Consider the following 15038-nt stretch of genomic DNA (forward strand, 5'->3'; position numbering starts at 1 on the left):
TTCTCATTTGATGATAAATTAATAATAGTAATTTATAATAGTAACTCCCCTATTATTTATTTCTGAAGCCCAATTTCTTGCTGTTTTATTCAGATTAATTCCTTTAAAAGCTGAATGGGCAGAAATTGAGAACCAGTTTATCCTCATTTGTAATCTGTTATCTGCTCACCAAGTAGAAAACTGATCCCTTACAGATTAGTTTATGGTTGTATTCAGTCCAGTGAGAGTTTCTTTAGTTTCTTGTTAGAGCTGGCAGCTCTGTTAAATTTCAACTCACCTGAGGAAATAGGGTTAAAATGAGAATTATTATAAGTAATTAATCATATAGGTTGAATGAGCTTCATCAGATAGCTACCCTAACAATTTTATCTAACACTCCATTTAATCACGTTACTGAAATAAAGGCTTTAAAAAATTAGAAAGGATGTCAAAAATCAGAAAGAGAAAAAGAATGAATTTTTCCATTCTTAAAGATTGTATTCTTTTATACAGTGAATATTCTAGGACTCTATGAGACATTCATTTTTTGCTCTTGCCTGACTTGTTATAAAATGTGTAGATTAGATTAATGTTGAGGTTTATACCTGCACAGGTTGGGTGCAAATTGGGATTCTTCCCACCTTCCACATGCAGTGGAAGAAAAGCTGCCATTACAAAAGGTGTGTGTGTGTGTGTGTGTGTGTGTGTAGGTCCCAAATGTTCTCTCATGTCCTAGTCTCAAACTGGTTTGGAAAGCCCATGGCTTTTCTTAAAATAAAACCAAAATAAAAGTTATGAAAAAACTAAAATGCTCTTCTCTCTGGGCATATAGAAAATCAGTGGTTTGAAACTTTTAAGTGAGGCAATACAACAAGCAACATTAAGTCTAGTGTTTATTTAGGTGTAATATTGCTTTTGACATGCTTATATGCCCCAATATAGAGGTATCACAATCACAATTGTGATTGTGTGTTTGATTTATAATAAGGACAGATTTGACTGTAAATGTATATTTTTCAGGCTACTGTATTAGGAATGAATAAATAGGGTTAAAAAGAAGTAAGACCATCTCCATGCAAAGCATACTGGTTTTTTTTAGTCCTTATGCATACTTTCAGTTCTTATACAAATCAGACTTTATGGAGAGAGAGTTGGTAAGGGAAGGAAATCTGCAGACATACAATTTTTTCCCTTTCTAATCTATGGGTTCAGAAGAGTACCAGATATGTTATTTCAAATCATTCTAACGAGGTTGGACTGGCAGACTGCAAAACATATGGACATAAAAAGTGTCATTAATGTTATTCCATCTCAAGGTCAATTCTGCAATGAGGAATAGCCTTGATAAGTGTCCAGTGATGCATAGTATTTATGCTACAGACATAAATTTCAACTAACTTTTCCTACACAGTGGTAGTCTGAAATTGTGGTACAGGTGTGCAGTGTGGGAAAAAATATCATGAGTTCACAGTTATCTTCCTTTATTTGCTTAATAGCTGAAAGTGCACACACTATACTAGCTTGGAGTGGTTCCTGTTGACCTTTATAGCATTATTCTGGAGTAAGCAGAATACACTTCCTTTAGGACTATAACTTTACTTCAAGGTAGACAACAACAATTATTTATTTTTATATGTACCAAGACTATTTATAAAGATAATCAGATGAGGGAAACTTAACTCCATTTTCTTCTGGAATGTATTTTGCTGTGCTTCTGACATTTCCTCTTTTCCCAGCATGGCTTCAGATTTTTGTATTGTGAACCTAATTAAAATTTCATTTTAAATATGAATGGGGTAAGCATACAAATAATTCAGCATAACTGACTATGTCAAACATACTCAGTTTGACAATTGTTACAAATAGAAAATAAAAAAAAATAATTGGGAGTCTGCTACCACTTTTCCAACTCACAAATTTTGTAAAAAGGCATAAGCTTTTGTGAGCTGAAGTGAAAGACAACAATTTCCCAACATATGTGTTTTCAAATTAGTTTGCTGATGGTTCTAAATAAAAAGCATGTACTGTGAAATTACGCCACATATTATATGAAAAACGAGTGCAGGAAAATATTGAAGCAAATTAAAAATTAATCTAAAAGATAAAGTAAATAAAATGTGCTGTCAACTTACTCAGAACACATGTTTTGCCATTTTGTTATTGTAAGCGTAGCATATTTTTTAAAAAAATGCCCTCTTTTAAATTTCCTATAAGAAGCATATTTCAGAACTCCCTGCTATCAAATGGCTGTGATTTTTAAATGCAGATATTTTTGAGGAAATTTGGTTCAGTTATATGCTCTTTAATATATAGGAGAAGTGGGTTCTTAACCACGTCAAAAACTGGCTCTCTTTCTACTATGTAGTAGTTAAGCTTATAACGCAAATATTTGTTTCCTTCAAAATCAAGTTTGACTGTGGATAAAATTAGTTGGAGAGTCATTGAAGCTGCACGGTATGGATGTTAGTTAAAAATAAACATAATGTCCCAGTTAATAGGATTTAACTGCTTCTATAGCTACAAATGTAGCGTGATAAGCAATATCTGCAGATATATAGTATATTGCTACCTTCATTGTTTAAAAAGTTGGACAATATATTGTATGGCTATAGAGTAAAGCATTACAACAAATATTCTATTAGTTAAATTGGTACTTTAAAAAAATTAAAAATATTCAGGACTCACCTATATTTATGCTTAGTTTTATACCCATAATAATATTCTTTAATACTTATATGGTTGGGTTAAAAACATGTGGTTGAACTAGGTGTGGTACATTTCTGAGTGGGCTTGTAAAAGACTGCACTATTGAATGGACTTAGAAGAGACAGCACTATCCTTGTTAATATAAAATAAATGAGAATAGATCTTAGGAATCCTCATATGATTCCAGCAAATGGCTATTGACTCTTTTCTTGAAAACTTCTAGTGAAAGAATGCCCATGACTCCAGAAATCAGACTGAGCTTTCTCAGTCAAAAAAATCCTCCTTGTTTTGAGTTGGATCTTCTTCTGTTATTCTTCATCCAAGTTCAATCGACTCACATAGTGACTTTTTAATAAGAATGAAACCTGAATCTGCATTTTCTAGATACAAACCCATTGCTTCATCTACTACTTTTTTCTTTTTTGGGTGCTTCAAGTCAATGTTGATTCCTGGTGACTGCCTGGACTAGCTCCTCCAGTTTAGATATCAATCAGAGTCTGTTTGGTAACATGCAGATGTTAACACTGTGCATTACTTTTAGTGGGATATAGTTGCAGTCTTTCTCTTGTAATAGAACATAGATTTGTTTAAGAAGCACATTTATAGGCCTTCCCATCTGTATTACAGAAAGAAATGGAATCAGATAGAAGGCAGGTTTGGGATAATTATCAGCACTTTGAAAATCAATGTGCTTGATTACTATAGGATTTATACTTTAGAACAATTCTAACTATTAATTAGGTTGCAGTTCAGAGAGCCAATAGGCAAAAGTTTCAGGTATGGAAAAGATGTGTCATTTGCTGCTAAGCTGGTAAAGTACTGTTCTTTCTTATATCTTTCATGCAGAGAGTCTCCTGAATTTACTCATCCGGATTTGAAAAAAAAAAATCACTCAAGTGTTGTTGCAGATGTTGGTTATTTGTCCTTTTTATGTTGCTTAAAGTTGAAATAAAAGCTTGGCTAGACCTTAGACTTGTAAATACGCATGCCTGGGAATGCTGTGATTGATTTTAAAGCAATGCAGCACCACACGTCTGCATAAACCGTTCCAAACAAAGTATATTTTAACTGAAAATTATTGGGTGACTTTACTGGTACAATGTGTTTGCTTATGTATTTGGGGGATAATCACCCAACATTCGATAGCTATCACATTAAGGTTAGTTCTGCATGACAATAAGATTAGAGGATCAGGGTAAGGGATTACTGAGATTTTTCCCATTGCCTGCATCTACTGTGTTGTAAGGTGCCCTGCTGTGCTTCTTTAAGGAGAGATCTAGACGTAAAAGCACCTAATCAAACTTTTCTAAAATCTATAATGTCCTCTGTTTAACTTAGGGCCCTCAATACAATAGGGATTAGGCTTGCTTGTAACTTTATCCCCTTAGATTCTGGTTAAAGCAAACTTTGGGAAGCCTCCTTGTTAGTTAGACTCATTTCAAAACAACATGATTTATCAAGGTATGGTGTGTGTATATATCTGTTCGAATCTCAGAAGGGTATGTCTGGCTGATGAAAACCAAATAAGGTTAGAAATAGCTATCCCAGTACTCCCTTAATTCTTTGTTAGCAATCCGAATTTTGAAAAACACACACACACACACATATATATATATATTTACATTTAACATGTCCACACAGGATATTTTTCTCCCTGGTGCAAATTGATACATTATCCTTCTGATGAAAACCAATACACTGGTCTCCTTATGAACATCATGCTTGTGTATGCTCGGATACAGAGGTTGGAACCATATCTCATAAATTATTAAAATGCCCACTTTACATACAATTGTGAATACACCTTATATATCTACTGTTAGAAAGCTTGCTTCTTTTTATAATTATAAGATGGCCCTTCTTCATTGTAACCAATTTTTAGATTGGTCTAAGAAGCTTCCAAATTTTTTTATCAGAGGAAGTTGTCTGAAGCAGTCTTTGAATTACTAATTGTTTGAGGTCTTTTTTGTGTGGGAGTTCTTCTCTGTGTTTATGTTTGTATGTATTTTTGTTTTATATGCTTATTGAATACATTATTGATCTTGGACTGTAAATAAATAAACTAGCCATATGTTATGCCTTAGTCCATTGAACTTTGTTTCTTACAGGGCTATGGTAGCAGAGTGACAGGACTGGTAGTTGTGCTTAATGACTCCCTTGTTTATAATGGAGTCCTTAACACTTTCTGAGCCCCAGGCCTGTGTACATAGGTGTTGTTTTGCCAGTGCTAGAATTGGTTTTTCCCCCTCCTTTTCATATTGGGAAATTATGGAGCATTCAGGTTTCCTATACATTTACTTTAATTACATGGGGTTTTTTTTTGTTGAAAAAGGTACTTTTTGTGATTCCAGTTGACTGACATTTGGCAGTAAACTGCACACTTCTTCTTCTACTTTTATAGAGCCTTTTAGGGATGCTGTAATTCTAATCTCCCATAGTGTCTCAAAGGACAAGATAAGAGTAGGGAAGTTCCAGACAAAAAAAAAAAAAAACGGCTTCCCAAGTGCAAAGTAAACAATATGAAACGATCATGACAGCTGCATTTCTGTAAGATTGCAAGGGCCGCTTAGGAGCCAGTCAATACTTCTAGGATTATGAAACAGATGACAGATATGCCCATTAAGGAGGAATAGGGCCTCATTCCTGTCATATCCTCTATCTGTTCCTCCTAGTATGTATTATCTCAATCATGTCCAACTAACTAGCTGTTATTGATGGCATGTTATATGTCTGACACTAGTTAGAAAAATTACCAGACTAAAAATCAAAAGTATTGTTATCTTTACTTTTTGTTCATGTATACATATGATGATTTTTTAAAATTAAGTTATTATCTTTAAATTTTAGATTTAACCTTCTATTATATTTCAAATACAGCTCCTTTGACAGTTTCTGCTTAAATGAAATATAGTTTGCATCTACCAAGATAGACTGGTACACTGTTGAAAAGCTCTTAACTTTATGAAGTGGTTCTTAATGTTTAATTTGAATCTGCTTGTTGTATATTTGTATATTTAGGAAGGTATATGTTTCATCTTAATATATTATGTATGCATTTTTCTACAATTCACTGGACAACAATTTTTTTTCAAAAGTTTTGCTTCCTGAAAAACTGAATCTTAAGAAATATGAAATTAACTTTTAATGACTGTAAGATATTTAATTGTATAATGTTTCTGACACACTACATGAGTTCAACAGGCAAAAACTATTTTGCTGCTGATTTTCATTTGTATTACGTGTCCAGTGAATCTAGCTGCAATATCTAACAGTATTCAGCCAGCATTAATCAATTCCAGTTTCCCTGATACTGTTTTTTCATCGTGATGTGCTGGTGAAAACCTTCGCCATGTTCGTCTCTTACTGCACCTAGATTTTTGGGAAAGAAGTCCAAGTGTGAATGTAGCAAATGAATCTTCAGAGATATGTTGCACTTCATGGTCTTTTATGCTGTAAGAAGTTTGTCAACTAGCTGAATGTAGTTTGGTGCTCTGTAATTTTCAAACAAATTCCCAACAAAATCCTTTAATGCTTTCCAAAGGCCATTTTCTATAGCCCCACTAATAGATCTTCAAATCTTTTATCACTGATGATGTATCTGATTTGTGGATCAACAAAAATGCCTTCCTCAATCTTGGCATCAATTATTCCTAGAAACTTCTCAAATAGTGAAAACCTTCACTTTCCTTGTTCATTGCTTTCATAAAATTTTTCATCAATCTGAATTTTTATGTGAAGTGGAGGCAAGAATATCTTTGTCGGGTCAGCAAGTGGTTCATGTCCATGTTTTTCTGCTGGAACCAAATTCTTTTGGAGTGGCCATTTCTTTTTAATATAATGCAACTCCCTTGCACAGCTGTGCCATTTGCATATGTAACAACAGTACTTGTATATCCAAGTAGCATACCACAGCCTTTAGATCTCCACAGATATTCAGAGGTACTTGGTGTACCGGATGTTCTTCTACAGCAGGTTTCTTTCATGCATGCAGCATAGCCAACAGGTGCTGAAGGGGGTAATACATTGCCGTTGTATAAAAAGAGAAGATTTTTATAAAAAGGTTTGTGATAGGTTAAATTACAGGCTGTTTTCATGATTAGCAATCAAAAGTCTATACAATACAACCAAAAGTATTCAGGAAGCAAATTTCTGCTTTGAGCATCTCCTTCACTAGGAATTCCAAATCATAACTGTTTCAGTTTTTCCTCTAGCTTCTCCTGCGGTGTGATTCTATGTATCACTGGTATGAAATCAGTACAGTCTGCTTTTTTGAAGTCCAGGATACATGTTTGATTATATCTACTTTTTTGTATCAAGTCAAAAGATATCTAACCTGGTTGTGCTTTCTTTTCTCTTGAAGGAGTTGACAGCAAAACGCATTGGGAATTTCTTGAAAGGAATTTGCAGTAGAGTTTATTTTCTAATGAATGTTGAAGTGATTAAACTCTTATAATGTTATCTCCCTTAGAAAGATCTACAATTCAACCACATCTCCTGACTTGGTTGGGTGATAAGAGACATTAATTTATTTTTGCCCACATGCTTTCTATCACATTGCCAAGTTCATTCGTTTACTGGGTAGGAGTGAATATTTTAACATAGCATACAACATCTTGCTTTCTGTTGCTTCTGTATCTTTTGAACAACTTACTTATTTTAAATGCTATGTTCCACTCATAGAAGTAATCATTTCATGTATCTGTTACATCTAGAAAATTTTACATGCATTTCTGAACTAAGACTTCAGGCTCATCTTTGTTTCTCATAAGTTGAGTATTAGTGCATAGGTAACAAAGGCTTTGAATTTTAGAAATCTTTTTTTTTCTGATTGGCAACACTCACTACTTGATATGATGCAGAATCTGAGACTGGGGGTTTATTTCTATCTGTCCACCCCCTCCCCACCACCGATCACTTTGAAGTTCTCCAATCAAGATTATAACAGAGACAACATTCAAACTGAGAGGTAATGATTTATAGACCACTCTCTGAGCTTGCTTCTACATTACACCATAATATGTCTAGTTCTTTTTTTAGTCCTGTCTTTCAACAAAAATCCTCAAGGTACTATTCAATCAATATCTTATGATTACATCAGCTTTACTCAACCTGGAATATTCCAGATTGATCGAACATTAACTTTCCCAAACACTATGACACATTTCCATAATATTCACATTTTTGGGTACTCAGCTTCTTCCCTCCCTCTGTAAGAGAAATTATTACACATAATTCATATAAAATTTTAGAGCAAATGAATTCCTCCTCCACTCTTATATAATATGTAGGAAAGCACAAAAAGACCTATTTTTGTGTGGGTGAGTGAGGTTCCAGCAAGAGCATTTGATCACAACACCTCCAATCGCCTGCATTTGTCACTGTATTCTTAAAAGGGGTTTTTTTTTGTATGCTGAACAGATAAAGTAGTGGGATGAAGTTATCTACCTCTGCTGCCTTGTCTCCATGCATTCAGATTTTTAACACAGTCTAATTTTGAGTAAGGGTGCTACGGATATTTGAAGAATATAATGTTTGTAAATTCTTGTGGGAGTTAAAACTTCTCTCCAAACATAATTACACTTTAGATCTCACACGTCTTACTTTTGTGACACACTTCTAAAAGTTGTATTATTCTATTATGATATAAAATATTATTATTAAGTGGAATTATGTAAATTATGTTTAGGTATACATGTAGGGATATGCTGTTATCATCATCATCATCATAATCATTTTAGTCATTGTCTGTCTACTGCAGGATGAAGGCCTTTTCCGCATGTTTCCAACCAATACCTTCCTGAGCTTTCTTTTGCCAATTGGGCCCTCATACTGTATAATATATATTCTACACACATAAATGGGCATACATATATATCTATAGATTCACATATGAATATATATATATATTTACATATGTGCATTTTGTGGGATTATGGAGAATATATGTATATGTATGTATGTGTGTGTGTTTGTGTGTATCCTTGTCTCTATAGTAATCTGTTGACAAATAGATTGAAATTTTAAGACCAAATATCTATCCTCTGTCCTGGGTATCACATATACCCTAGTAATATATTATGGTAGTTATCCAATTTGGCCATAGAGAATTGCTATTTTCTGGAACAAAGAGCAGAGTTTTTCTGTAAGTGGTAAGTAGGCGGTGCTGCTGCTGCTAGTTATTTTTAGGGAATGTCCAGGACTTTCAGGGTTAAGGACAGTTTAGGTACTCACAGTTTAGGTTACGTTGCTTCATTACTATAGCTTATTCTAAGAATATGTTGCAATCTGTGTCTTCCTTTCATATTTTCTTCAGTTAACTGAAGTTCAGTTTGCAGGCATCATGAATGGATGCTCTGTGTGTGTTCATTTATATGGAAGCATGCCAGTTTGTTTAATAAAATATAGATTCTTCAAATTTAACTTGCTTAAATATAATGTTCGAACATACTGAGACCCTAGTTAGATATATTAAGAGAGAATAATAACCTATTGTATTCTGGGTACTCTGTACTTCAAAATCTCACTTAAATCACTCAAGAGTAGAAAATATAAATTTCATACTATTTTTGGGTGAGGTTGTCCCTTATATATTTGGCTTAAAGTGTGGTAGTAGGTGCTTATTTTTTCATACCAGAGTGATTTTCTTTGAAAAAAAGCAAGAAATAATTTCCATCATGAAATGCTTCCCTTTCTGGAAACAGGAAGCTCCACAAACCTCATAAGGAAGCCTGCTCTTTGTGATTTCTAGATCTGTCTATTGGCAATAAATGTCAGATAAACATCCTGAGGGTTGTATGGTTATCTCAGGCTAACAAAAATGTGGCTCCCCCTCCTATATTCTTTCTACGTTTGTTATAGCTTGAATTTATCTTGTTTTAGTGAGTGTTTATTTTTTTAAAATTCTAAAGCTGAATTTTATTATGTGTAAAATGCATTATTTATAGAAGAATTTGTAAAAAGTATAGCGACACACAGACAGAAACATATATTATACAACTTTGGTCCAGCTTGTGGAAGAGTTGTATAATTTTCAAGAATTAACAAAACAATTCCTGACAGTTTAAAAATATAATCAATTTTTAATTAATAAGTTAAAAGAGAATGCTGACAGGAGAATCATTCATGGTCTATTCTGTTGTTTCCTTCTAGATGGATTAGTTGGTTTTAGGCAAGGACTGGTTGAATGCATTTTTTTCCATAAGTGTACCATGAAAATGATTGAAACTATTCATTCTGGTTCTCTTAACTTTTGTCCAAAGGTGCTGAGAATTACAGCAATAATAAGCTCAGTAGTGTGCATTAAATGGGATAATGCAGCAGAAGATAAACTCAGAGAATTTAAGTCTCACATCTCACTGGATGTCTAGTATTTGCTAGAAATGGAAGTGTAGACATGTCGACCCTACCAAGAAAATGTTAAACGTCAAATAATAATCATTCCTTGTTGAGAGCAGCATACAATTTAGACATACAATGTTCCAGTTTGTGTTAAAGGCTCTGAAGTCACAAATGTAGGAAGAAAAAAATCTAGAAACGATAGGCAGTTAAAGAAAAGCTATGCTGGCAATTTTACAAGTTTATGTCCAGGAGCATATTTCTCTCTGAGTTATACTTTGCCCACTTTTCCTTACATTTGTAGATTGGGAAAGAATGTTAAGCTGCCAAATTCCTTTATTTTGGTGGTTCAGTTTGGTTTAGTTTATTACAACCATAAAAATAAATTAAAAATTAAAAAAAAATATAATTCCCAGTATTGAGTTGTGAAAATGAACAATAATATTCAAAACTGTGAAGCCTATATATGGCTAATTAAAAATAGAATATCATTAACAATAAGTAATCAGCTTCTTTGGGCAAAGAGATACCTAAAATTTAATTTATTGATATGCCGTAGCAGATAATATAGACAACAAAATTGTATGTGATAATTCATAAGGTAGCATATTAATTAATCATATTAATTTGAGATAATAACTGAAGATAAAATGAATCTGAGATAACAGGATATTTGTCTAAGAGTTGAGATGACATCTCATGTGAAACAACATAATAGGTAGAGTACAATACAACATATCTCAATGTTTTAATTGCTCCTATGCCACAGCTTATGCTGGTAGTATTGGGGGTTAACTTTACACATTTTCAGCATGTGATCTACTATTGAACTATCTACTGCTGAGTGCAAGGATCTTCAGATTCAGTTTCATACATTAGTCACAAGTTTGAGTAACCCAGCTCTGAAGTACCAGTTTGGAAAAACAGCAAGCACCTTTTCATTTGCAGAGAATAACATTTTGAATCCACCCTGCGTCATAACTGATGGACTGGAGTTCCCAGGTCCTTAAATCAGTCTCAGCAAATTTCTGATATTGAGTTCCTTAATAAAATAAATAAAAGTTATTTTACTATGTGCATTGCTGTAATATAAATATTCAAAGATCTGCTAAATAAAAAGTTGCTGAGGAGCGTGCAGTCCATCATCTAAAGTTTGTGCTACATAATGGTATGCAACTCCCTCCCCCAATTGTTCTGTAGCTGTGGCAGAAAGCCAGTGCAGTTGCTTGAATGCAGACAATGTTGTCTTTCCTTCCCTCTGAGGCATTCTGAGCAGAATGGAGGTCACTGACACAGTAACTTGCAAATCGCATTGCAGAGGGAGGCAGAGAGGGAAGTAGATGGTTGCATTCATTTTCCGAGCTTTGTTTTCTTATAAACACTCTTAATTGGTTTCAAATTTATACAGCAGAGGCAAAAATGAAAACTGCATGATAATTAATATATTACTAAACATTTTAATAAGATTCCTTTAGTATGAGGATGCTTATCTTTATTTGAATATTGTGGGTAATTAGAGTAACAGTGTAAACGTGTCTTAATTTTTCCCATGTGTTTTTGTCTCATCAACCTGTCATTTATTCTTGTATCTTCTGTAGATGGAAAAGTGTTAGGAAAAACATCTGTTAAAAGTATACAAACATTACTTTTTAAAATTATTTCTTCCATTTGGGTTTATAGTCTATGTGTTTGTTTGTGTTTGCTTGTTTGATATATTTACATTCTGTCTTTCTTTCAGGAATTCTTTTCTGTATGTGGAGTCTGAAACACAGAAACACAGTTTCTTCAGGTTTCTTATCGCCTTAACTGAAGGGACATTATTTGGCGATTCATTGTATAAATCTTTGTGTTCCGTGATAGGGTATCCCCCTTTCACTATTGTTTGCTTTAATTTGTATGTGCTAAAACTGATTCCACCATTCTGGTGTCCTATGAAGTAAATTTTTCCACAGCAGCTGGATGCTCTTAAAAGAGATATGGCTGATTCAGTGCATTGGGCACCAATCTTACATTCTTGTTTATTTATTCAATTTCCACATTTCATACCTACTGCATTCCAAGCAACTTCCAGTGGTGTGCATAGATAATAAAACCAAATAAAACATGCATAGTAACATCCATAAAAGTAGTAAAACAACTTCACCCAAGCATAAAATTACAAACAATTAAAACAGAAAATAAAGATGGCCTAATAAAATTCAGAGAAAGATTTTCTGGAACAACTTCATATTTTTTAAAAAAATTGGAAATCTTCTCCTGTGTTCTGAAGACTTCTCCCAGCCATATCAACAATAAAAACATGTTTAGTCATAGTCCAACATAAAATATAAACAAGATTCATTACATCCATTTCCACTTTATCAGAGATCTGATAAAGACTTTATCAGAGATCTGATAAAGACTGTAATAATTTTATTTGTATTAAATTTTATTTGTATTAAAGATGTAATTAAGGACATATTATATGAAGTAATATCTGCTTTCAGCCTTTTGGATTCTGAAACCTGATTTGAGGATATGTAGTTTGTTTACATTTGACATGTTTAGAAGAATACAAAGTTTCATGTGTTAATCTGGTTTCTAAGGGGGAGGATGATTTCTATAGTAGAAACAAATTAGGATTCTAATATCTGCCCATTTAAAAAAAAAAAACTGTTAGGATTTTCCTTTGAAAGAGGAAGAAAAACCCTTAACAGCTTTTTTTAAAAAATGGGCAGATATTAGAATCCTAATTTGTTTCTACTATAGAGATTATCCTCCCCTCAAAAAAACACATTAACACATGAAATATGTGTTTGAAATATTGGAACAAAGAAAATAAAGTTTTATAACAGAATCTACATATGTTTGTGTATTTTACTTTATTAAATTGATTATTGCTTTTTTGTGTACTAGTAAGCATTCAACTGAGAGTTTAAATCTGCCTTTTTCCTTCTCTTTCTTTTGTGGAGAACTGGACACTTTTATCCTTTAAAATAGTGCCTATCAGTAGCCTTGTGCTCCTTTTAAATCTTAATGCATAGCTTAATACAGGATATTTAAAAAAAGAGCAAGAGAAAGATATTAGCTTGCAGCTAAAGATATTTCCAGTCAATTCTTACTGGCTGAGCCAGAGGGAAGTTCTCAGTATAGAAACCAGAAGAAAACCAGGTTAAGTTTATCTTTGACAACTTGCTTCTGAATAGCTTACAATATGCCCCATAATTGTTCATTAATATTGTAATTCTGTCTTGCTTTCAGACCTTGGATTGAACTATCAGCTGGCAATGAACATTGGGTATATTCCAATTCAAATCAATCCATTTATGGTTCAGTTCAAAGTTTATAGTTAAACACATAAGGCAAAACCAATAAAAATAAAACAGTGTTCCATGCTTCATAATTCTGAGACTAAACAGTGCTAACAAAAGACAGTACAGTAATTATCATTAGAGAATCTATTGCATTTTCATTTAGATACTTTAGGCATGCTACAATTGAATGAAATAAATGAATTTCTTTCAATTTATAATTACATCCATAATTTAATTACATCTGTTAGCAGATAAATAGTCAGATTTGTGTCCTAAAACTAATAATTGTTGTAAGGTAATTGTTGGTTGCATGTTTAATTATGTCTTTGTAAGTGAAATAATCAAATAAATAATGGGCAGTTCATGCACATAGTCTATTGATTTCAGATATGATTTGAGCACCTCCCAGTTTTTCCCATTGACATTCTTGATACTTGAAATGGTATCTTTTAATGGGTAATACATATTGTTCAGAATAAATACCAAATATTAAATTTATATTCTACTTTTTAAAAAATATTCTTGTATTTGTTATAATACTACAAGCCTTCCAAAAAGGTGAATTATTAATAAAATTGGAAGTATAGTGATACAATTTTATTTTGATTTCAGTAAGAATACATCTCACATATGATTTATAGTTTTTCATAGATGAAGGAATTATTTCCTGACATACCATAGTATTTACTTACTAAAGTTTATAACTTTTGGTAAGCCTTGTGAGGTCCAGACAAGAAGTACACCCAGATAAACTAATTCCACTTTATTGTAAAGTTACATTAACAGAATCCTGCAAGCCTGTAAGTACAATTTCCCTGCCCTTCCACCCGTGATCTTTACAGCCCAAGAAATTAGAGAGAGTCCCTTCTGAGTTGTTTTGTCACACCCACATTTCTTCTATGGGCTAACCCCCTCTTATTCAAGAGACTGCAGCTCTTCCTTCTATCTCAGATGGTCAGTCTCACATACCATTACTGAATTTTCCTATTTGAAAAAAGTACCTGCTAATTAATGATTATCCATTCTAAAAGTGAATGGTGAAAATGCAAGCTCACTAAAGCATTTTGTGTAGACACAGAATTTCATTGAATTCTACTAGTACTGTATGTCTGCAGTCTCACATTTTAGTCCATGTATGATCTGGGAATACCAGATTCCACAGGAAAATAGATTTAAGCGGTATCTTTTGTTTCTGTACTTCTATATAGTGGAAGCTAATTATATAGAATATTGTCATTTACAGGATTGATTTCTAGTATCCTGTTAGCTGTGGAGCTGGGCTTGCTCTCCCCTTACATTCCTCATTATTTAGGATGGAGTTTAGGCTGGACTGCTGAAGCCTTCTTTGAACCCTTAGGAATGAAAAGATAGTAGTCAGAATAGCTGCAAATCCCTTGCATGCCTACAATTTTCTCTGCTAGATTTGGAGCATATACCAGAGTTGCTTGATATTATCCCATTGCAATGCGCATAAGGATTAGGCTTAACATATGTTTTCAATTCTTTTTTTTTTCTATGCCCTTTCTGACATTAACTTAAATATTTTAAATATTTCTATGTCTTATCGCACCTGAACAAAACCTACTAGAGTGAATGGAGAATCACATCAAGCCTATGACCATCTTGTGTGATATTTCTTAGAAAATCAAACCAAATGGAAAATGACAAAAGTATTTATCAGTCAGGATTTTTGTACTCAGTTTTGAAAGTACTAAATGGGATTTT

The sequence above is a fragment of the Protobothrops mucrosquamatus genome, unplaced genomic scaffold (assembly GCF_001527695.2).
Source record: "Protobothrops mucrosquamatus isolate PMUCROS unplaced genomic scaffold, P.Mucros_1.0 scaffold237, whole genome shotgun sequence".
Lineage (NCBI taxonomy): Eukaryota > Metazoa > Chordata > Lepidosauria > Squamata > Viperidae > Protobothrops > Protobothrops mucrosquamatus.